We start from the raw sequence: 26,780 nt of genomic DNA, 5'->3' as shown, positions 1-26,780 counted from the left end.
TATATATTTCTTTTTCGAGAGAGTCTCATTGTGTACCCAGGCTGGAGTTGCAGTGGCATGATCTCAGCTCACTGCAACCTCTGCCACCCAGGTTCAAGCGATTCTCCTGCCTTAGCCTCCCAAGTAGCTGAGATTACAGGCACCTGCCACCGCGCCTGGCTAATTTTTGTATTTTTAGTACAGACGGGGTTTCACCATATCGGTCAGGCTGGTCTTGAACTCCTGATCTCATGATCCACTGGCATCAGCCTCCCAAAGTGCTGGGATTACAGGCGTGAGCCACTGCGCCCAGCCACCGGTTACATATTTATATGAGTTGAATAATATATGCTTTCCTCCATTACATTTTATTAAGTTTTATTTATTTATTAATTTATTTTGAGGCGGAGTCTCACTCTGTCTCCCAGGCTGGATTGCAGTGGCTGATCTCGGCTCACTACAAGCTCCGCCTCCCAGGTTCACACCATTCTCCTGCCTCAGCCTCCCGAGTGGCTGGGACCACAGGCACCCACCACCACGCCCGGCTATTTTTTTTGTATTTTTAGTAGAAACGGGATTTCACTGTGTTAGCCAGAATGGTCTTGATCTCCGCACCTGATGAACCGCCCATCTTGGCCTCCCAAAACTCTGGGATTACAGGTATGAGCTACCATCTGTGGCCTCCCATTAGATTTAAAAAAAAGAATCTTCCAAGTGAAAACAAACTATTTTACTCAATGCGATGCATAAAAACAGAACAGTGTTAAAAAAAAAAAAAAAAGTGGGTACATAATTGACATGCAATGAATAGATGAGTGAATATGGTAATGGTGATTCTGGGTAGAGGGCCTCAAGCAAATATGGTTTGGGAAAGATGTAGGCTCTGCAGACAAACAGATCTGGGTTTTGATACTGGCCCCAGCATTTATTATAGGTGCTTTTTAATTGTACCTCATCTCTATGTTAATATTCCATACTACCTTGAGCTTCAGTGATAATAAAATTAGGTATTTTAGGTAAAATAATGTATTTATTAGGTGCTTAATGTATTTATTGAGTGATAATAAAATTAGGTATTTTAGATTAAAAATGTATTTATTATGTGCTTAATTTTAAGGAAGATTCTTAGTTTAATTGCAATAATCTATATTTTGGGGCTAAACCTAAGTTTGTATCACAGCCTTGCACTTAACAGCTTAGTGATCAAATAGAAGTTATTAATTCTCCTCAAAATTCACTTTCCTCATCTGTAAAAGAGTGATAACACCACTCAAGAACTGTGAAGATTTATATGTCATATTTTAAAGGAAGTGTTTAGCCCAGAGCACATGGTAAGTACTCAATATTCCCTCTCATGATCCATATAATTATTCTCTCAACCACCTAAGCCCCACCACACTCACTGAACAGTAAGGTGAGCAAAGTTTTCAAAAAGAACTGATATGTATTCAATTATGCATCCTAGAGAAATTAATATAAAAAGATGCATTGACCTTGGGGCAACACATAATTCAAGTGTAGGTCACAGAAGTGAGTGAGTAGAGCAGTTAAAAGTTGCTTCTGGAATCACACTCCTTCACTAACTACCTGATTCTGTTATTTAAGTACTGTAATACTTAATTTCCTCATATAAAAATAAAAACAGTCCCAACACATACAGCTTCTTTGATAATTAAATGAGCTAATCAATCCAATATATTTAGTACAGTGTCTTGCCCAGAATAAGAATTCACAAAAACTTACTCCATTAAATAACTCACACATATTATATCCATATAGGAATAAGGCAATGAATCTATTAAAGACCAGCTATACTTACAATGGCTTTAGGCTCGGGACTTGGTTATCTTCTCTGTTGGAAAAGAGATGCTAGGAACAATAAAGACAGCCTTTTCATTGGATTACAGCAGTATAGTATCCAGTAAGTCCAGCAAGTCCAGCAATTATATAAAAATGATTTAACAAATACTCTACATTTGACAGAATAAAATGTAAATATGTAAGAGCTAATAAAGGAAAGAATAATGCTGGTAGGAGATAGTAGAGATAGAAATGATGAAGTGTTGTAAAATGTAATAATTAAAAATCTAAACTGGTATTCAGTAGTGATAAATCTATATCCCTATAGAATATTAAGTGAGAAATACATGCTTTTGACCCTTTAAGGGGTTTATATTAAATTCAGCATCACATCCACTTGAATTATCAAAATGAACTTGAAGATGTATGTGTGTAAATATAAACAGCATATGTTGAAGTTTCACCATCTCTTACATATAAAAACTTTATTAAAAAGAGCATAGTTTTACAAAGTACCTTAGGAAGCCAAGCCTAGGGTTCTTTGGATTACATCTTTTCTCTCAGACTGATTAAGTGGCTCAAGCTCTGAATCTAGAATCCCTGTGATTGAAACTCAGCTCTACCATGTTATAGACAATTACTTAAGTTATTTGAGGTTCATTTATCCCATCTGTAAAATGTACATAAAAAACAGTACCTACTTCAAATGACTATAATAAGGATTAAATAAACTAGACATATACAGCATGTAGAATAGAGACTGGCACATGAAAAGAGATGAATTAATATTAGATGTTACCATTAACTCTACATTTTTATTCATGATTAAGTACAATAAAATATTCTAGAAGAAAGCAAAATCTATTTCAAATATGTAGCAAAAATTTTTGTTGCATGTGTTTTGCTTAAATACAATTAAGAAACATTATAGAATTTAAAGAAAAAGTGTATTACAACTAAATTCCTAATCTTTTTTTTTTTTTTTTTTTTTTTTTTAATGGAGTCTCATTCTGTCACCCAGGCTGGCGTGCATTGGCATGATCTCGGCCCACTGCAAACTCCACCTTCCAGATTCAAGTGATTCTCCTGCCTCAGCCTCCTGAGTAGCTGGGATTAGAAGTGCTTGTCACTACGCCTGGCTAATTTTTGTGTTTTTAGTAGAGACAGGGTTTCACCATGTTGGTCAGGCTGATCTCGAAATCCTGACCTCATGATCCACCCGCCTTGGCCTCCTAAAATGCTGTGATGACAGGTATGAGTCACTGTGCCTGGCCTCAATTCCTAATCTTATTGCTTCAATACTTTTTTTTTAGGCTTCAATACCTGGCCTCAATTCCTCATCTTATTGCTTCAATACTTATTTTTTTAGGCTTCAATATATTTTATTTATTTGCTTATAAAAGCCTCAATTATGACATTTCTGTATACATATACAAATGGTTATACAAACACAATAACTAAAAGTGATAAATATGAATTTGCCACTATTGAGTTTCTATTGATGGCTTGTATGGCAGAGATTCTCACTACTCATGAAACTGACTGCCTCTTCTTCATGGTCACACAATTAACCTCCATTTCCTAGATTCTCTTGCAGTTAGTTATGTTCATATGACTATCCTACCCAAAACAAGGTGAGCAAAAGTGATAAGCACCTCTTGAAAACTTGGATCATAAAATCCTCCATGGTCTTTCCTCCTGGTTGTCCAACTGGTATTTCTGTGTCTATTTTCTAGTATTTCTAACTGGACTTTTTGCTCTGTTCTTCTGTGTTTATATGTGTATTTTCCATTATAAGGTACAGATTTTGGATAGAGGATTTGAGTACACAGTTTTGTGTGTGGAGGGGTGTGGTTGGGAACAGCAGAGAACATCTCCCTCTTGGAAGACAGTAAGAAGCAGTGGCTACCACAATAAAGAAAGCTTAACAAAATTCATACCTGGCATTGACTGGGGATCATTAATTCATAGAACTGTTGAATAATTCTACTGTCTTATTATGTTGTGACAACTAAAATACAATAAAAATATATCTCCACTGGGGCCAGGTGCAGTGGCTCACACCTATAATCCCAGCACTTTGGGAGGCCAAGGTGGGCAGATTACCTGAGGTCAGGAATTTGAGACCAGCCTGCCCAAAACGGCGAAACTCTGTCTCTACTAAAAATACAAAAAATTAGCTGGACCTGGTGGTGGGTGCCTGTAATCCCAGGTTCTTGGGAGGCTGAGGCAGGAGAATCGCTTGAACCTGGGAGGCAGAGGCAGCAGTGAGCTGAGATTGTGCCACTACACTACAGCCTGGGCGACAAGAGTGAAACTATGTCTCAAATTATATATACACACACACAAATATATATAAAAATATATGTGTGTATATATAATATATGCGGAAATATAGTATTTGTGTATATATACACACATAAATACATATAAATATGTATATATATTTATGTGTGTGTGTGTATATATATTATTTGAGATGTAGTTTCACTCTATCAGTGGATATATAGTCATTAACATCTTCTACATCTGATAGTCATTAACTCCACTGATAGTCATTAACATCTTCTACATCTCAACATCTCAACACTTCTGTGCACTTTATACATTTCATGCCAATGGTAGCAAAAATACCAGCAGGATCCCAATCACCATCAAGGCTCAGCATGCTTGCCAAGTACTTTTCAGATCAAGGTTGAAGCCAGAAATTTTGCACTGAATCTGCCAGTTGCTCTGTAATATGTGGGGTTTTCACAGTGTCTCATAGATACCTTAAGAGTTGCAATATTCTCATGAGCTGTCCTGCAACACTGATAGTCACATGTTGAAGATGGCAGAGCCTTTTCAGCCCAGTTCTATGCAATGCTAAATGAAACATAAGCCCTTTACCATTAAGGGTAGCCATTTTGGTGTTTTAATGAGCAAGACAAAATCCTTTGTGTCAAGTCATGAATTTTGAGCTCTTCTCTATTACAACAGCTAGCATTATCTAGCTAGTATAATTAATTGTCCATGATGTTAATGGTTTTGATAAGTTTAAGTCACTGTAATAAAAATGTTGATTCACTCTAAAATAAAATAATTGTTTATTACAGTTACTTAAACCTTTCATAATTATTACATATGCAGTCAACGTTAGAATATGTTTAGTTATTATGTAGGTAGAAATTCAAATTTCTACCATGACAGTACTGTAATGTTACTCACTCAGAAGCAGTTTTAGATGAACAATGTGATACTTACAAAAGAGTGAATTTAGTTAATTCTAATAATTTTGTTTAATTTAACTAAACTGTGAGTCCATCTATATTTTTTGTATTTTATAGGATACACTTCTTAGAATGCTAGTCAATAATTCTAGCATACTGTAACCTGACTAAAACAAAAAATTTAGGAAGATCACCAGACTCCAATCCAAGACTGCAGGAATATTTGGACTGGTGATGGATTTTTCCAATTACTGCTTTCAGTGTTCGCTGTCTATGAACACATTGAAGCTATTTAGGATATATTATTCTAGTAAATGAGCAGACTGTTCACACACATTAAATTCCTGTTTCTGTGTAGACTGTAAAACGCAATATCTTTATCTATTTCATACCTTTATATTATTTCATGGAATTAAAAATTCATATCACAAATTCTTAGAAAATAAACCATTATTCCTTCCTGAAAAATGTAAATGAGAATGAGCATGTATATTATCAGAAAAGTGCTGAAATATATCCACTGTTTTTCTGGCTAATGTGTCTAAGATTAATTTATTCTGCAATGTACACTTACAATGTACAGTCCCCCAACATTAGATAATGGAATTAGAGAAGTAAAAGGATCCAGTGGAAGAATGAATAAGTTATTTGTATGTGAGCTGAGAGGTCAGGAAAATGAGGTAGGTGGAGTTGCTAAAGCAAATAAATAGGTTTAAGGTCATCGTTCTGGTTTACTCATTCCATATATTTTAACTATATTATAAGAAGCTATGACGCTTTTAATTTAAAATATCTACTATGATTATTAACACTTACTTTATATAGACATGCCACTTCTCTGAAAAGGAATCTTTCAGAAGATTTGCTTGGCAGGAGTTGAAGAATAACTTAGAAGAAAGAAAGAAAAGAACTAAAGGTACCTGTGATTTAATCTACACAAATGATGCTGCCTGTATTGGGCTTGTGTCAGTGGAAGAAAATTAGGTAAATCCAGAGGACCCTCCCAGTACATTATTAAATGTATGGGACAAGTTGAATTTGAATTTGGTAGTTGGGAGTCTGTAACAAAAATAATAGTGACAATAAAATGTGTTGTGATACCTTTATACAAACATCATATAAGATAAATTACATGCATTACTCTTGGCCACATTATGAATCTGAGAGCTAGAAATAATACTTCCATCTCAAATGGATATACCATTCTCCTGTTTTTGTACACTTAAAATGCCTTCAAAAATTTTTCAGCATTAAAAAACAAAACAACACAAACAATAAAATCTTCTCAGCAATGCGATGGCTCCTTCCACATGTAAGATTAAAATTAGAACCATTTTCCAAGTGATTTTTAATTTTTTTTTTTTTTTTTTACAAAGAAAAAATAGAAAAACAGAGGTAGGGACTTTAAGCAGAAAGAAGGACGGAGTATGTGAAAGAAAGAATGGCATTAAGGAAACTTAGATAGGAAAGGGTCCAAAATATTCAGACTGAGTAAATCTTATGACAAGGGGACAGGGAAAGTAATGTTATAAGAGGTCTACCCTGACACATTGACATAATTCAGGCATGGATTTGGTTGCATGAACCCTAAGACCTGTGTTAAAAAGAAGCCAGTATAGGATCACATATTTGTCACAAATATAGTTTCCTTTAAAGCAAGAGCAAACAGATTGTGCAGTGTATCCTGTACCCCTTGATTTAGTTCTAAATACTCTGTTCTTTGAGGCCAGAAATTGTGTTCCATTTATCTTTGCCAGAACACCTCAAATACAGTCATTTTTCTGGTAGATACGACAGAAATATAGATAGACAGATACATAGGTAGATAGACAATTCATTTAATAATCATTTTCAAGATGATATAGTAAACCAAAATTTTTAAATCTCTAAGTGTTTGCTATCAAACTATATTAAAGTAATGGTACAGATACATGCTATTAAACTTAGGGTATAATGTTAAGCCAGCTATCATAAATTAACTGTTTCCATTTACTTAAAGAGACTATGTCTGGAAATTTCTGATGGGGTTTAAAATATAAGATTTCTTTCTATCAATGGGGTATCATAGTGCAAATATACATTTTAGTATAATATCTGCTATAAAATTACAGATAATAATATTGAAATTTTAATATAAGCTGTAAAAACAACCGAAGTGTAACTATGAGACAGCAATTTTTTTTTCCTGATTTGTTAATATATGACCCCTTAGTAGGTGAAGTCTCTGTCAAGTTCACAGAGGTATGCAAGAAATTACATTCTAGGCAGAGGCTCTCAGAAAACTGCAGACTAATGGCTGCTTTAACCCTGTTGTCCAGTGTCAAAGGAATCATTCATATTGGAGGACTGTGCCCATCAGCTGCTTAAAGAGGCCCATGGCACTTAACTGACCTCAAACTAGGGGAGAGTTACAAGATTTATTTCCCATGGCCACAACTTGATTAAAGTGACCCTAATCTTAAAAAAAAAAAAAAAAAAAAATGAAGGGGCAGTTTAAAAAAAATAAATGTTATTAAGGTCTAGGGATGGGCTTAAGATCAATAGCTGAAATTTGGTAGGGGTGAGGTAAGTGGAGATAGGAATGGAAAATTACAATAAACACTTAGGGGATTTTGGAAAGTAATTAACAGTAAACAATAAAGACCAAAACTCTGGGGAGATTTCCCTCTCTTTCTCTCCCACACACTCAAGAGCAAATGTACACAGAGTCATAATTTCTTCTCTCTAAACAATTCCAATGAATTCATAAACACGTATAGAAACTAATGGTAGACAGAGTTTTTTCCCCTACTCAAAATTATAAATAGGCAAAGATTTTCAACATTCATCCCTCCTGCTTCTTTCTACTACTCCAGATACCCAGTCCTCAGTGTTTTTATATGACTCCTCAATTCTCAAATCTAAAGGGAAATTTTTCAAGTGCTGGACCATTCGTTCCTAACTCCTGTCACACAAACCTACTCCTCAGTAACTCTCAGACCTTACTATATGATAGTCAATACATCTTATGACCTAATTCAGAACGAGGGGATAATGACCACTTAAATTCACAGAGCATTTATTGAATACCCAGATTTGCAAGACAATATGCCAGTGATACAGTTAATGAAATAAGGCAGTGTCCCCAAGCAACATATATTCCTTATTAATCAACAGAATACAGGAAGAATATAGGCAATGTTATAACAGAGATGGCAGGGATAGAAAAAATTAAAAAGATTACTTTCAACAAAGAACATTAAGAAAAGCTTTATGGAGGAGATGAAAGTTAAGAAGATGCTTATATGGCTTAAGTATAAAGAAAAAAACAATGTGAGACTTTAGGTTAATATCAGTTAAGATGGTAAACAGACGGAACAATATGCCCAGTATTTTCTCAGTTTGTGAACAGAGTTCAGATACTTGATGGGCCAGTTCAAAGCTGGATACCTCAGAGCCCTAGGACAATGGGAGAAATAACTTGAGTCTCCTGGCAGCCCTCTAATCATGAAATATATGTATAATACATAAACTACACAACCTCTTGCTTTTATCTTTCTCTTCAACCGAACTTTGCTATCATACCAGACAATTTCAAAATTATACCCTTGGGCCTATCATGTCCTGATTACTTACTTCATAATTGCTTGATTTTTTTTCCTTCTCCCCTTCATCACACCATAGCTTTATCTCTCTGAAATCCCTGCTCTGATAAAACCTCTTAAAATTCTCTCATCCAGTATTTTCCACTAAATAGTCTTACTTTTCTCGGAACCTCCATTTCTTCCTAGGCTAAAAGCCTACCAATTTTTTATTTCTTTTTAAATCTCAACTACTCGGCTATCTTGGTGACATTTACTGGCATACTTAACTCATTTTTCCTTTATTCTTGGCTCTAGCTTTGCTGACAATGTGTGAACAAATGAGCCCAAACACTTTGTTTTTTCTGTACTTCCCCTCCTGAAGTTTCTGGTGATGCTGAAAAAATTAAATAGTCTGTTAATTTGTATTATAAATCTACGATCTGTCCCCCCTCTTCTAGATCTGTAACACTGTTCAGTACCCATTTACTTTCTTTGAAACAGCTGTTCCAAGTCATCATCACTCTTCTCAGTGCTACTCAGACTCTGCAACTTCTACCTTTAGCAAACACAGAATGCTGCCTTCATCACAGCAAACAACTTGAGGCCATCGGATGGAAACTCCCAAACTCTCATCCTTCTCACTTTTCAACTTACCTGCATTTGTATCTATTGTTAATTATCTCCCTGCTGTCATGAAGGAGTAGAGCCTCTGAGCATTTCAAGGTTAATGTCACTCCTGTTCTTCTCATTTGAAAGCACCCCGCCTGCCCCCCCCACCCCCGTTTGTGTCTTTAAGATCCTCTCTCAGCTCTTTCTTTTCCACAACCACATGTTAAACACTCCCTGTATCTTCTCTAAATTAACCTCCTTCTCTGAAGGAACCAATTGTTTTATCTTTCCTGTGTTGCCTGCTTTGAACATCTGTTACCAGCAGAAACCACTTTTTCCCCATTCACTCCATACACTAATTCACATTGTCTCCCTGTAATCTACTGCAGCACTGCAGCAGCTCCTGTCAAACTCATCAGTGTACAAAGTCTGGTGGGCATTATCAATCCTCACCCTATTTGATTTCTATAGGCATTTGGCCAGTCCCTCTTTGTTCAGACACTCCTACCCTACTTCTCATTTGACCCTATCTTACCGACTTTGCTTTCCTTCTCTTTTTATGTTTTCCTCTTATTGAAAATTCATTCATATTCTCATTTTAGACTTCCTGAAAAATCTGCTCTGCTCTAAAATCTGCATGTAAAATCCAATTTCTACATCTAATAAAGATTATTCCTCTAAGATGCAGGTCCATAGCTTTTATTGCTTATTAAATATTAGAAATCAGCATTTTATTTTTTTTATTTTTTTTTATTTTTTATTTTTTTTTTATTTTTTTTATTTTTTGAGACGGAGTCTCGCTCTGTCACCCAGGCTAGAGTGCAGTGGCCGGATCTCAGCTCACCGCAACCTCTGCCTCCCGGGTTCACGCCATTCTCCTGCCTCAGCCTCCCGAGTGGCTGGGACCACAGGCGCCCACCACCTCGCCCGGCTAATTTTTTGTATTTTTAGTAGAGACGGGGTTTCATCGTGTTAGCCAGGAGGGTCTCGATCTCCTGACCTCGTGATCCGCCCGTCTCGGCCTCCCAAAGTGCTGGGATTACAGGCTTGAGCCACCGCGCCCGGCCGAAATCAGCATTTTAAACTCAACTTGTTATAAAATGAACTGCCATTTACTCTCATTTATCTTTCTCCAGTCCAACTAACTTGCTTAATCATGTAAATTGCTCAAATTTTTCAAATTAATTTTCAAATTTTTCTACTTCCTCTTCTTTTGAAACCTCATCAGTAACAAATCTTAGTGTTTCAATATCATCAGGACATAAAATATCTTCTATGAACTACTGAAGTATCTAATTTGAGTTGGCTTTTCCCATTCCAAATCATCTTTCATATTGTAGGTGAAGTTATTTTCTTCAAAAATACGAATTATATTGTGTCACCCCCTACTAAAGTACTAATAATGCCAAACCAATCACTGCACAATTAAGTTCACACTTAAAAATTTGACATATATAAAGTCTTGTTTCATGTACCCAAGCACTTCATTTTTTTCCACAGTCTTTTTCAAGCTTTGCCATAGATTCACTCTATGTTTTAGCCACAAAAATGTCTAATGTTCTGGTACATGCAGACATTCAAAGATGTTTCTGAACTGTCTGTGCATAATTTGCTTAGTTTGCTCTTCTCTTCCTTTCAAGGTTCATGCCAAAGGCCCTTTCTGTAAAGCTTTTCTAACCTCCTTTGCACAACACTGAATTATAATCATCTGTTTACTGGACTGTGCCACCAGTCTGAATTATTTGATTAAAATTCATATTTAGATATCTCTTTCCCCCAATTCTCCCACATGGAATTCCTATGTGTAAAAAATTTCTGTCACTGATTAGGAGATGTTTTTGAACACTAAATATATGCAGTGCCATAATTAGAATTCAAGGGAAAAAAAGGAAGAACATTATTTGACCTAATTGATGCTAAATATATTCCATAGCAACCTAACTCTTCAAGAATAAATTGATATATATTTGTATCATTCCAAATATAATGGTTTCAATGTTATAAGATTGGAGGAAGAAGAATATGTGTGCTCCCTTCAACATAATGCAGTGTACCTTGTATTGTATTGCTTTTCATGCAAAATAAGATAATAAGCATAGGTTTTTGAGATATAATCTGTCTTCATTTTATGAAGAAAAAAATGAAGAAGAATGTGACTTAGAGGTACTCAGAGTGACCAAACACTCTAAATAGTGAGTCATTGGAGTGTTATCTCTCAGGAGGAGGGCTATCCATTGTCCTCCACTCACATCTGAATGCTGACAAGATAGACTATTTCCTGTTAAGATGGATGAACAGATACTTCTCAAAAGAAGACATTTATGCAGCCAACAAACATACAGTAAAAAAGCTCATCATCAACGGTCAATAGAGAAATGCAAATCAAAACTAAAATGAGATACCTTCTCACACCAGTTAGAATGGCGACCATTAACACAATAGATTCTGGTAAGGCTGTGGAGAAATAGGAATGCTTTCACACTGTTGGTAGGAGTATAAATTACTTCAACCATTGTGGAAGACAGTGTGGCAATTCCTCAAGGATCTAGAACCAGAAATATCATTTGATCCAACAATACCATTACTGGGTATATACCTAAAGCATTATAAATTGTACTATTATAAAGACACATGCACATATATGTTTATTACAGCACTATCGACAATAGCAAAGACTTGGGACCAACCCAAATGCCTATCAAAGATAGACTGGATAAAGAAAATGTGGCACATATACACCATGGAATACTATGCAGCCATAAAAAAGGATGAGTTAATGTCCTTTGCAGGGACATGGATGAAGCTGGAAACCATTATCCTCAGCAAACTAACACAGGAACCAAAAACCAAATACTGCATGTTCTCACTCATATGTGGAAGCTGAACAATGAGAACACATGAAAATAGGGAGGGGAACATCACACACTAGGATCTGTCAGGGGATGGGGAGAAAGGGGAGGGAGAGACTTAGGACAAATACCCAATGCGTGTGGGGCTTAAAACCTAGACAACCAGTTGATAGGTGCAGCACCATAGGACATGTATACCTATGTAACAAACTTGAACGTTCAGCACATGTATCCTAGAACTTAAAGTAAAATTTCAAAAAAATAAAAATAAAAATAAAAAGATGGAGATACAATTTTTTTCACCAAAGTCTAGCTTTGAGCTCGTTAAAATAGCCAGAATTTGTTCATTACATATGGAACTTTTTAATATACATAACTAATGCCTTTCAAAGAGCATTGTACTTATATACATATGAAAAATGGGAAAATCTTCATGAGAAATAATAAAAACCAAATAGTCCAAACATGTTAAATTTTACATTCTGATATGTTAATAAATGAATTCCTGTGCAATGGGAGGGTACCAATAAATATGAGATATATTTTCTGCCTTAATTGAGATTATGATTTATTTCAAGAAATGACATAAACATGTAAAAAGTAATATAAAACTTGAAAATTGCCTAAAAGAAATATTGCAAGTTGTTCCACTATTTATAATCAAACAAAGCATACAAGCAATAATTGCCACAGATATTCATGGAAGAAAAAGTATCCTTTCTTTGGGATACTGAAAACAGGTATTTTGGGCTATACATTTTGTAATTCTTTATTTGACCGAAGAAAGACTTTCAACTGTATATTTCTGGGACTAAATCTGTGTAATTATGGAAAAGTTCATTTTATACTGTTTTCTAACAAACGTCAAAGTTGTATTGCTCTTCTCGAAACCATACCCAACGTGAATTTGAAGAGTAAAGCAGTCTAAAAAGTTCAGTCAGTGGCATTTCTTTTTACTAAGTGACTTAAGATAGTCCTGGAGAGGAAGGAAAGGACTATCTGACAGTGTCATTACTGAAGGAATAAATGACATATCAGGCACATCAAATTTGAATCACGGAATCAAAATGGATTCTGAAACAGGAATGCTAAAAATTGAATATTTATTTCTCTGCCTTTTGAAGGTCACTGATATCAACCCTCAGGAGAGCACTGGGAATATGAGACAACCTTTGCTGTTGGATGCTATCTTCTCCTCTAGCCAAAAATAATCCCAGTAGCAGGGGCCCAATAGGACTTTGCTGTTTGACAGCCTTGTGATAAGTCATTCAACCTATTCTCTGCTAGAGAGTCAAACGCAATGCTAAAATGGCTTTGCGTTGAAACAAACACAGCCAGGGAGCTCTGATATCCACTGGCTGCTTATCACATGATGCTGCCTGTCGTACGCCATAGCTGGGTATCTGCTGAGGAGCTTTTAAAAACATGACTGCCTGGATCCTACCTCAAACAATTACCCCAGAGTCTCTGGGGGCAGACTCAGCATGATTCTTTTTGAAAGCTATCCAGGTGATTTATGTGCACACAGGTTTATTAAACATTGTATCGGATCAAGATCAGTACTTCTCAAACTTTAATGTGCATACTAATGACCCGGAGAGCTTGTTAACATGAAGATTCTGACTCAGTAAGTATTGGGTAGGACCTGAAATCTTTCACTTCTAATATGCTCTCAGGTGACACTGCTGCTGCTGCCATAAGTGCTGCATAATGAATTGTAATTCTTTATAGCATTATTTGGCACAGCTATTTTTAAAATCCTATATATTAAGCTTCACCTTTAAGAGATTCTGATTCTATGAAGTGTCTTCTAAAAAATATATTAATTAAATTTCTCAGATGATACCAGCTTCATTGTACAATGTGGCTATATATATTAGAAACTCCTGCTTCAAGATGTCCCAGGAAAATTCTATCTCCCTTGAAAGAATGACAGAAGCTGGGCCAATATAAGAATGGAATTGCTGAACTCCCTCAGTGTTAGTTTCTCCTACAGTATTCTAGACGTCACTTCTATTATCAAAGTAGCCCTGTTGGTTCAGTGGATTAGATAGAAAGTGCAGTCCCCTTTCCTCATAGAACACCTCTATACCTCATCTCCTAGAGATCAGCCACTCTTAAAATATTTGAATTTATTCATAGGAAACATAAAGTATGGTAATAGTTATGTTGCAATTGGTCATACAAAGAAAATAATCCTCCTAAAAAACTAACTTTGGGGCTACATCGTTCTTGAAGAAGTTATTAAATAAGACAAAAGAATTAGCATAAAAGAAAGTTTCAGATGCAAAAATTAAAAAAAAAAATTAACAAGATTGGCTATTTTTTCCCCCTCAATGACAGTGCATATACTCTATTGGCTTTTTCTGTGTTTATTATGGGCACATATGTAAATATGTACACAATAATACAAACATACCATATAAAGAAGATAAATTAAGGCTAACTTCAACCCTTTAAGTAAGCACTGACCTTAGAGTCAGAGATTATATCTAGTTCTACCTTGGTGACTCTGGGCCTCAACTTTCCATTTGTAAAATGAAGGAGTTAGATTGCATAATAATATCAACCACTGTTTCTTGAGTTCTTATTATGGGCCAACCACTGAGTAATGTGTTTGGCAAATCATTAGTCCTGTTTACACCCCCATGAGACACACTATGTTGCACCTGCTTTTGTGGATGAGGAAAGGAAAAACTCAGATGAATTACTTTTATTGCCCAAGGTAAATATTGATCAATTAGATTTAGTTCCTTTCCCAGAGAAGCTCTCCATAGGCCACTCATTCAGCAACCTGTATTAAAAAGTTGCATTCACCCAACTTGAAGTTAGAATTGCAAGACAAGACTCTGGACTGTAGAGCTAACACAGTTACCATAGACCTCTCATTCCCTTGGGGTAAACCAAGACTGACCTTCTGGATGGAGCTTTCAGATAACTCCATCACCATGATAACCTACCTAAATAGGAAAGGGAACATGAAAGAGATAGGAGCCAGTCAACTCAGAGTAACTGTATCCACCTCAGATCAACATCAGCAAACAGCTGATGTGGGTTGGAAAAGTTAAGGATGAAAGATGTTTGAGAGGGAAAAGATCACAAAGAGAAAGTATGCATGCTGTTGTGCCTTCCTCTAACCTAAATTTTTAAAAAGGCAATTGGTTCATAAGTTTGGGGGTCATCCAAATCCAGAAATACAACCTTTGAAGAGTCACAAATCTTTCAGAGCCCAAAAACTACAAGAAAGAAACACATTAGATCAATAGTAAGAATTCAAAGCTCTTGTAGATAAATAGAAATAGGTTCTAAAGACAACTCACTTTAAGTATTTTGGTAAAAAAAAAAAAAATAGCTTGAATTCACCTATCATCATTTGAAAATAAACAGAAAAAAGGAAGACAAAAATCTGAAATAAAAATAAAAGAAGAAAATAAACCTACACCTGAAAAAAAATTCAGAGCATATTTTTTAATGATGATCTATTCCATGAAACAAACGTTTTAGACAGCAACTCTTTTACTTGCTCAAGGAAATAAAGGCCAATATGAACTCAATAAAAAAAAATCACACGTATTACCTATATGTATGCATATTTGTCTATTTTGAAAAGATACAGAAAGATAAATAGAGATAAAAAGGGCTTATTAGAGTTAATAAGAAAACAAGCATTCCTAATTAAAATATTTGAAATAAAATATGTAGTTAAACTTGAAAAAAAAAAATCAGTGGAGATTGAGTAAACTATGCCGAAAACCAGGGAGGAATGCAAAATGATTAAACACAGATAGGATTGAAGGTATTCAACATAATATAAAGACAATGAACGAACAATGTATCATCATTCTTATTCCCAAATAAAAGAGAACTATCAATGTACAACAGGGGGAATAATCCTCAAAGATGATAGGTTATCTCAAAGAAAAATAAAATCTCAATCCATGGAGTGAAAAGAAAAAAAAAAAAAAAGAAAGAAAATGGCCTGTGACAACATCAAGACATGAAAATAATAACCACTGGTTTGCAAAGATAAGGAAAGGAAAAGAAATAAACAAAAGAAGACATAAAGGAAGAGCAAATACATCTGTTAAAACAATAAATGTAAAAGTAATAAACCTACCTATGAAAAGAAAAAAGCTCCTTAGTTTCAAACAAATAACAAAATTTTAAACACACATTACTATAAAGGAAACTTAAATATTAACATTGAAAAAAATCCTAAATTAATGATAAAGAAATACAAAATGTGTGTTTATGCGTGTGTGCATATATATGTGCTATTTCACTGATGTCAAAACCAAGGTCATAAGGACTGAAAGCGTTAAAGAGTTGGATTTTTGTATTGTTTTGGAAAGGTATAATCCAACGTAATACATCAAATAACAAAACGTGTCAAAATATTTATATATAAGAATACACAACTTTACTTCGTTCTAGTTTCATATGGTACATGTGACACTAGCATTTTCTAAGGTAAATATTGACTTTATTACACAATAAGCAATCATTTTGAGCCCTCATAATGTGGTACTGCTTATTAGTCAGATGGTCTATTATAACAGTGTTCCTTTTTTATTTGTTTCTTTTTGTTAAGAGCTCTATGTGTGAGTCAATTTGAATATCTCATTATTTTGTCCTTATTTCTTTATGAACATGAGTGGAAAATGGGAACATGAAAGTGTTAATGTTAGTGTTAATATAATCAAGAGGAAGATCATCTGCTGAAGTGGGGCTACAAGGAAAATAATAAGTTGCAACAAGTAGACAGAGTGTAATTCACATTTTCTGATCACAATAGGATAAATCTAAATTTGAAAATGAAACTTCAGTAGAGAGCTCCTTGGATTTAAGCAGGTAAACTGTGTATTCAAAAATGAAGAAAAAAATAAAATTAAAGAACATTCATGAAATAATGGAAACAGACTATTGAATATTGTCTGTAAACGGCAAGGTGTAGTATAGATGATCTGGAACAATCTTTAAATTTACAGATTGAAACCTTAGGTGATTTTTATAAAAACAACATTAACAGGTCTATAGCAAATAAGCAGACAGCTTGCTACAAAGAACAATATCGAAAAATAAGTAAGGCTGGTATTCTAGCTTTTCTTGAACATATTTCAAAAGAGTCAAAAGACAATAGATGTGGTGCAATTTACATTTTCTGACCATGATGATATACATCAAAATTTATTAAATTTTGGAACAATAGGAAAGTCGTATATTTGTTATATTCCATTTGGTACCTCTCCACCCACTACCCATGCTATGTATACCCTTTTCTCCAACTTACTTTGACCACCATTGGATCTGGGCTCCCCTATTTTCGGTTTTCTGGGTGGCTTTTAGCCACTAAGTATATTGATGGGAGACTGAGGAGGAGAGGAGAGTGAGCATTTTGACACCCCAGTTTCTTCTAGAGTTGAACCATTTGGTTGGAATTCTGTTTCCTGCTAGACCCCTGACTAATGCATGTAAATATATGAATTTTTTAAATCACACACACACTAACATAGATATAAAATGCACTTAAATTAATACTAAAACTATAAACTGTTAAAATATATTAAAATTAGACTCTTAACCTTAGTTTTGACAGAGGCCCCAAAACTATTCCAAAGAATAGGCAGCTGGGAATAGCGTTAGAGTACTTGTCTATGTGGAGCTGGTGAAGAATTAGCTAAAAGAGTTTTTTTTTTTTTTTTTTTTTTGAGACGGAGTCTCACTCTGTCGCCCAGGCTGGAGTGCAGTGGCGTGATCTCGGCTCACTGCAAGCTCCGCCTCCCGGGTTCACGCCATTCTCCTGCCACAGTCTTCCGAGTAGCTGGGACTACAGGCGCCCACCATCATGTCCGGCTAATTTTTTTTTTTGTACTTCTTTTGGTAAAGACAGGGTTTCACTGTGTTAGCCAGGATGGTCTCCATTTCCTGACCTTGTGATCTGCCCACCTCGCCCTCCCAAAGTGCTGGGATTGCAGGCGTGAGCCACCACGCTGGGCCAAATTTGCTAAAAAATACTTTTGTCAGCACTGGTCTTTCATCCATCTTTAGATGGATGAAACAAACAGTAAACTGGGTACTGACTCTGGCTGTGCAATCTAAAGGGTCACAAAGAAAGGTGGGATGAAATGTTTTGAAACATAGGGTGGGAAGGCTGTAATCTGGAAAGAATCTGCTCCTTCACTAATTAAACACTAGAAGCATGAGTTTCCCGTGGGCCAGATGTGGACCAAGAGAGAAGGAGAGATGCAGATAGAGACTGGTTTGGCAGGGTGAGGTGGTGGGTGCAGAGCAAGGGGCAGACAGAACAGAGGCAGAGATAAAGAATGCTGTCTTGAAGTTCACTCAACGAGATGATGCTCAATAAGGTACCATAGAAGAGCCATGGGATCTCAACAGAGAGGACCTGTAAAGAGGTAGACTACTAAGAACCAAAGAAACTACTGAGGTAGTACTAAGATGGAAATTAAAAGTGGTCAGCAGGAGAGCATCTCATTTATAGCAGAGAAATGAAATTGAGGGCCAGTTTTAAAGAAGTGCAGTTCAAGAAACCTTTTCTCTACCTTACCTCTACTCTCACTTTTTGCCACCTATTTAACCCTGGACAGAAACTGCCTCTGGCACAGGAAAGAAGGAGGAAGAAAACCACAACCCCCTCCCTCACTGTGCCCTAGAGAAAGATAGAAGATGATATGTAAATATAAACTAGTAAATTATTTTTAAAAGTTAAATAAATCCAAGATTTAAATTTTTAGAAGGGCAATAAAAGTTAAATTATTATTCACAAAAAAATCAAGAAAATGTGAAAATTGCAAATGAAAACAAAGAAAAGAAAAGGAATAAAACCACAGATAAGAAGTAAATGAATAAATCATATAAAAAGAATGTTTTCTAGGTACATGTAAGTTATTAAAATTGAGGTAAGGAGATGCAAAAAAATAAAAATAAAAGCATATCCATAAAATGAATTGTAAAAGTTGTCAAAAATTATTTGACTGAACTGTCAGCTCTGCTTCTTACTTGTGATGGACAATAAAAAACATACTGCTAATATCGCTCTCACCTAAACCCACCACCCAGAAACATCACTGAATGACATTAAAGATAGTTTTAAAAATATCAACCTCATAAGGAATGGGGCAAAAAGAGAGAAAACAAAGGGAAAACATTGGGAACTCAAAGAAGAATTGTTGAATGGTAAACAGCCTTATAAAAAAATATTCAAATATATAATGTAAATTGTTCCAAAGACTCAGCAATCAACAGTGCCAAGAACATCTGGACCTGGACGCTGAGACACCTAAGAAGGTGATATAACCCATGGAGGATGGCATGAGAAGAAGGCAGATCTCTCGACATCTTCCAACTCCATCACATTAGAAAAATATACTTGCTTCCAAAATAAGTTATTCTTTAAAGTTTGTTCTCTGGAGATGTTCTCTAGACTGGGGGACTGGCAGGAACGGTGGGGAATATTGAAAGAGGAATTAAGTATCTCTTTGAATATTCAGAGCAGAATCTTGATCTTTTTTGCCCTCTTCTGACACCTGCCACCCTGAAACATAGCAAGTAGACCAGTATCAGGCTGGATATTGAAATAAACTTTTTAAAGAATTCTCAGCAGCCCAAGAAGAAAGATCAGAAAAAAAAAGATTTTGTAGCTCTTCCAACTAACAAATAATTAATTCAACAGTGCAGCTCAAAGTTAACAAGGTCTATACATGTACTCAGAACCTCAGTTTTTGTTAAGTTAATCATGAACATAAAATTAAGATATTCCATGCATCTGAGAAAAGTTTCTTACATGAAAGATAGAAACTAAAAGAGAAACAAAGGAAAAAATCTCAGGGGAACTAAAACTTAAAAAAGGGGAGAGGGAATTTTCAAAACAAACAAACAAAATACATCATTAAATATTGGCAGAGAGATAATATCCATGAATCATTCATCAAATATCAAGAAACATTCCAAAAACAAATAACAAAATGTGTTCTTTGTATGTTAAAATCACAATACCCTAAATGAACACTTAAAGTAAACAGATACTCAAAGATAAAGCTGAAGAAATCTCTGAAAAAGCTGGAGAAAAGAAGATAAACAGAAGGAAATCAGGAGGAAAAAATATTAAAATCCTACTCTCCACTGTACTCAACATTCCTAAAGAAATTCCCAAAAGAAAGAATAAATAGAATAAAACAGTAGAAATCACCAGAAAATACAATTCAAAAAAATCAATTATATTAATTGCCAAATTCAAAGAGATGACTGGCGGTCCAAAAAGCATGAAAATAAACTCTCACAAAAGTACAGCTTTGTGAAATTTTAGAGCACTTATATAGATTAATATTCCATAAATAACCAGAAATGAGGGGAAACAGGGTCACATACAAAAATCAGATATCAAAATGGAATTGGATATCTCAATAGCAACAGTAGATATAGAGATATCAAAATCTAAAATAAAAATAATTTTAACTTGGATTTCTAACAATTAAATGTGAGGATAAGAAAAAAAGACATTTTCAGACATGTTCTCAAAAACGTATCTGCCATCTACTCTTTCACAGTAAACTTATTCGTATAAATCAAGAAAGAGGACAATAAAGGGAATAGCAAGTGATCCAACATAAGAGAGATAAGAATATCCCTAGGATGACGAGGACAAGTGAGACTAGGATAAGAGCTGCGTACAGACACAAAAGAGCAAGCAGTCCAGATGCAGAAATGTGATCATGAAACTTATTTGTTTAGGGTTGTCATTGATAAAATCCTCACTGCTCTCTGGGACTAGAGTTGGGCAAAGAGTTAGGCTTAACATCCAAAGGATGATCTACAACAGACAAAACAAATAAATCTCTCCTGATCAAAATTAAAAACTGTTATTTAGCACAAGTCCACGTGAAAGGATGAGAAGCAAAGCTACAGAATGGGAGAAAATGTTTGCAAAGCACATATCCAATAAAAGACTAGTTTATAGGATAGCTAGAGAACTCTTCAAAACTCAAAAACATAAAACAAATGAGTCAATTAGAAAATGGGCAAAATACATGAACAGACACAGAGGTTCACAATGACAGCTGTTCACATTGTATACAAAGAAATTTTATACATACGACAATAAGAATGTGAAAAGATGCTCAGTGTCATTACACATTAGGGAAACTCAAACTAAAAGCACACTGAGATATCACTACAAACTTATCAGAATAGTTACAACGAAAAATAGTAGCAACAACAAATACTGGAGGTAATTTAAAGAAAATAGATTATTCACACATTGCTGTTGGGAATGTAAAATGGTACAACCAGTCTGATAAACAGTTTGGTGGTTTCTTTTCAAATAAAACATGCAAATAGTATAAATTCCAGAAATTGCACTCGAGTTTTTTTATTATATTTTATTATTTTTATTCTTTATTTTTTGAGACAGTTTCACTCTTGTTGCCTAGGCTGGGTGCAATGGCACAATTTCGGCTCACCGCAACCTCCACCTCCCAGATCCAAGCAATTTTCCTGCCTCAGCCTCCCAAGTAGCTGGGATTACAGGCATGTGCCACGACACCTGGCTAGTTTTGTATTTTTAGTAGAGATGAGGTTTCTTCATGTTGATCAGGCTGGTCTCGAACTCCCAACCTCAGGTGATCCACCCACCTCGCCCTCCCAGTGTTGGGATTACAGGCGTGAGCCACTGCGCCTGCCCTAGCCCAGGTGTTTTTCAATGAGTTAATGGTTGAACAATCCATGGTACATTCACACCATGGAATACTATTTAGCAATAAAATGGAAGTAACTATTGATCTGTACAATAACTTGGTTGAATCTCCAGGAGATTATGCTGAGTGTTAAAAGTCAAAAAGTTACATATTTTATAGTTCCATTTATATAATACTTTGGAAATAACAACATTTTAGAGGTGGAGAACAGATTAATTATTGCCAGGGGTTTAGGAATGAAGAGGGTTCATGAGTGTGGTTATAAAATAACAACTCAAGGGATACCTGGGAACATTTGAGGAACACAAGGGCTACTTGGGACATCAAGGAAACTTGGGGATAGTTGCTGTTCTGTATGTTGACTATGATGACAGATAAAGAAACCTACACAGGTGATAAAATTGTGTAGAATTAAAGATACACATATGTACACACAAAAGTATGAGGATGGCTGGAAAAATCTGGAAAATACTGGTGAATAATATAAATGCAAATATCCTGTGATACTGTACTATAATTTTGCAAGATGATACTCTTGGGGGATACTGGGGAAAGGGCACACGACATCTCTATACCATTTCTTACAATTGTATATGATTCTACAATGATAAAGAGATAAATATACAGATTATTCTAGAACTGAGAGAAAGAGGGGGAGGATCCCAATTTATTGTTAATAGTAGTATAACCATGATTCTAAAATTGAACAACATACTATAAAGAAAATAATTACATTTCATCCTCAACTGAACCTTCCAGGATTCTAGAAGGATTTACTCGTGATAAGGAGGAGCTAGAACAACTACTTTCAGGGAGCCAAGGAGGTAGTCAAAATGCCTGTTTCTGGTCGGGGTTTTAAGTGGTGAAAAAAGAGTCTTCCAGAAAACAATCAAAACTTACTACCTCAGCCCTCATTGACCTGTAGTCCCTATTTAAACTCTCAACGAAGCCCTGAAATCTCCAAGCCAAGAAAGCAACCTAAAATTTATTTTAGACTTTTGCCAACCCAGATGCAAAATCATTTTATAAATATCATACAACAGGGGTTCACATTTTCCAAAAAATGAAAAAAAAAAAAAAAAAAAAGAACCACACACTGAAAAGTAACCACAATAAAAAACTTAAAACCACACAAGTAAACAATCCACAATGTGTGAGCACTCAAAAGACAAAAATAAACAGAAGTATTTTTACCCCTTGAATATGGTAGAAAATAGAATACAATAAAATTGATGATAAACTGAATAAGCTTACATTTTTTCTTTAAATAAGGGGAACATAAACCATAAATAGAAGAAAAATTAAATTTGAAAAAAAAGTACTTTGATAAATGAAATAAATATAATTAAAAATCAAATTTCAATGGGTATATTAAATAGTTGAGGAGACATAGCTGGATACAGAATTAGTCAACTTGGTAATAACCTTAATCTAATGATACATAATGTAATTCATATAGATATATAAAGACATAGATGATATGAATGATAGCTAAATAAATAAGTAGAATAGAGTGAAATGATCTAATTGAGTGAGAGTTGTAGGCAGAGAGAATGAAGAAACAGGAGAGAGGTAATATTCAAAGAGAAAAAGAAAAACTTTTTCCAGAACTCAGAGGAATATAAAATCTCAGATAAGCCCAATAAAACATGAAAATAAAGTGACACCTAGATACAATGTAGGGAAACACTGTGAAACAGACCACTAAAGGCAAAGAGAAAATACTTACAGAGCAACCAGAGGGAAATGACAAATTACGCACAAAGAGACAAAAGAACAATACACTTATTAGTAACAATAAAGAATAGAAGAAATTGAATTAATGTCTTCAAATTGATAAAGAAAATGACTGCTAATCTATAATTACACGTTCATTAGTAAAGATGAAGCCTGCAAATTTGCATCTCATAGAATCTAGCTTAAGAACTACTAAGAGAGAAAATTCAGTATAAGAAATAAATTCAGTATATACCCAAATATTAGTATTAAAAATTGTCTGATGGAATAAAGAATTTTGTTGTTTTTCATCTGGATTTTTCATACAATAAACATATTATTTGCATGATTATATAATGAAAAACATTAAAATTTTCTTTTGAAAGGTTCTTCATAAAAATAATGGACTAATTTAAACATGATATTGTGACATGTTGTTCAAAGGGATTTAGAGCAAGAAGTTCTGATATCTTTCTTTGCCATGTGACATTGGGTAATTCATAATTCCTTTTAGTCTCACACACTTACTATGTTAATTCTTCATGACAGCAAGATAACACATATGAAAGAAGATTGAATATGAAAAATCCCTCTAGCGTATAAAGTGTTATTATTATATTATTGTTTGCTAGAGCCTAATGGAGATCATTTAGTGGTGGGGATTGAATATGAACAGTATATATATACTTTGTGGTCACCTTACTTTTCTTCCTGAAAATACTCTTGTTCTTTGAACCTACACTCTAATTCTAGCTCAGGGACTGCTTCAGGAAAACACACACACACACACACACACACACACACACACGCACACACACACACACACCCCTTAAATTCAGCTTCAAACCTTTCAGCGTTTTCTAATACAGAGGTTTTTGGTTTTTGTTTAATGTGCATTGCCCAATGACTATTGCACTGTAACCATTTTTTGCTGTTGTTGTTCTCAATATAATTGATTCCATTCCTCTGTAAATAGCAATTAGCCATTAATCTTCTCATACTATGAAATAAAACAATCTACACATTCCACTTTCTGAAGAAATCCTGGCCTGATGAAAGAAATCCTGGCCTGATGCTATTTCGGAGAGGCCAGTTCTGGAGCCCAGCAAGGGCCAACAACCCTGTGTATGTTCCTCAAATGAAGGCTTACCAGACCCATGAGCACATAGCTCTCATCCATCTGTATATTCCATAATAATTACAAATTTAGTTCCAGATAAAGAATATTTTAAAAACCTGTTAATAGTATACTTAAGAGTATACTGCTTAAGACAGGGTGATATTTGTGGTATACACATAGTACCTACACAGGTTTAACTTCAGTCTTAGAAATGTAAAAGCATTATTTCCATTGTTTATCCACTGAAAAAGTTGGTGTCTGGAGGGGGGTTAAAAAAAAAAAAAAAAAAGGTTTAAGAAATCAATTGACTATTCCCAGCATTATTTTTTCCTTATATCCTAGCTTATCTGGGAGAAAAAAGTCATATGTAAAGAAATACAAGCTCTATTTGAGTCTCAGAAGATAATATTGCACTGTTTTTTGATATATATTTTAGCTGAAAGAAGGTTTTATCGCTGTAAAATCCTACACCAAAAAATATTGTGGAAAATTGATGGTGACGTTAAGTGAATTTATGGACATGGGGTGAGTGTTTCTTTTCCAGCCCCTAGTCATCCTTTTGTAATTTTCAGGTTCAAGATAAATGCTAGTGTGCATGTCCATCTGCTCTACCCTGTCTCACCTAACACACTTATCACAGGTCACCTTGAAAGCATCATTCCTCTTTCCTTCCTTTAAAATTGTGAGTGTCACTAGGGTTGCGTTAACCAGTCCACCTTTTTCTCTATCACTTCTGTGATATCTATCATTATTCAAGTTAATCTCTGTGCCTCCCACAGAGTCAGATTTACCCATTTTACTGACTTCTCCTAGATGGCTTTTCCTGCAATGAGGTGAATACTCCAATATTTCACCATCTGCCCTTCAAAAATCCATTCACATCTCTATTCATCATTGGCCAAAAAAAAAAAAAATGCAAAAACATTTATTGAGTGGCAATTTTGTCCTACGTACTATCACTAAGTAGTAGAAACTTTACATCTGTTATCTGTATTTAGCTTCACAGCAAGTTTAAGAAACAAAAATAATAGTCCCCCATTATCTATGACAGATATGGTCCAAGATTCCCAGGATGCCTGAAACCATGGATAGTACCAAACCCTATAGACACTATGATTTTTTTTTTCTCTCTCTCTCTATATATATGCCTATAATACATTTAATGTACAAATTAGACACAGTAAATAATATTCATAACTAATAATTAAGTTATTAGTAAAATATTATTAAATAAAATCAGGGTTATGTGAACACAAGCACTGTGATACCATGACAGTCAAGCTGATATCCCAGAAGGCTACTAAGTGACTAATGAGTGATTAGTGAGCAGTATAGACAGCATGGATATGCTGGACAAAGAGAGCACTCACATCCCAGGCGGGACAAAGTAGGATGGTGCAACATTTCATCACACTACTCAGAATGGTGCACAATTTACAATTTATAAATTGCTTATTCCTGCAACGTTCCTTTCAACATTTTTTGGACCTCAGTTGATGGTAGCAAACTGAAATTGCAGAAGGTGAAACTGCTGGTAAGTAGGGGACTACTGTATTGTCATCTCCCTTTTTCAGAGGGGAGAAGTGAAGCACACTTTCCCAAGGTCATACAGCTGCTAAATGGTGGATTCGCATCTCAAATATAAATATAAAGCATACAGAAGACTTTTTAAAATGTAGACTTTTTTGTTTTGGAATACAATTTACAACTGATGACGTAAATTAATACTAAATGTTCCTTCAATGAATTTTGACAAATGCATTCACCTGGGTAACGTAAAGTACTATTGAGATAAATTTACCATGAACCCAGAAACATTCCCTCTGTCCTTTTCCCAGTAAATCCCACTCTGCATCTCCAACAGTGACCACTGCTTTGATGTATTTATAGCATGGACTCATCTTATCTAATATAGAATTTCATATCAATTGAATGACACAGTATACGCTTCTTTTTTGTAAAGACTATTTCAATCAGCATAATTTAAAAATTCTTTTTGTGTGTTTTACGTTTCTGAGTAATACTGCATTTTATGAATTTATCAATATTTCCATTCTCCTATTGATGGACACATAGGTTGGTTTCAGTTTTTGGTACTTCTGATTTTCTTTTTTTGTCTTCTGAAATATGTTTATTGTAAATTGTCAAGATTTATACTCTTTCTAGTTTATTTTTCTTCAGTATTGTTTAAAAGAACTTGAATGAGGTATAAGATCTGATTTAAG

General features: G+C 34.9%; 1 protein-coding gene across 4 annotated transcripts in view; it reads right to left on the bottom strand.

Moving 5' to 3' along the window:
• Positions 1 to 26,780, bottom strand: part of LINGO2 (leucine rich repeat and Ig domain containing 2) — a 1,250,024-nt gene that overhangs the window by 743,501 nt on the left and 479,743 nt on the right. The window contains exon 1 of one of the 4 annotated variants that reach the window (XM_023203901.2): positions 9,206 to 9,412. The exons of the other annotated variants lie outside the window; for them this stretch is intronic. The gene's annotated coding sequence lies outside the window, so the exon portion shown is untranslated. Of the gene's footprint in view, positions 1 to 9,205; positions 9,413 to 26,780 lie in introns of those variants that run through there. 4 annotated transcript variants of the gene reach the window in all.

The sequence above is a fragment of the Piliocolobus tephrosceles genome, chromosome 14 (assembly GCF_002776525.5).
Source record: "Piliocolobus tephrosceles isolate RC106 chromosome 14, ASM277652v3, whole genome shotgun sequence".
Classification (NCBI taxonomy): Eukaryota; Metazoa; Chordata; class Mammalia; order Primates; family Cercopithecidae; genus Piliocolobus; species Piliocolobus tephrosceles.
Note: the sequence above shows the minus strand (reverse complement) of the source record. Positions and strands in the feature narration are given on the sequence as shown.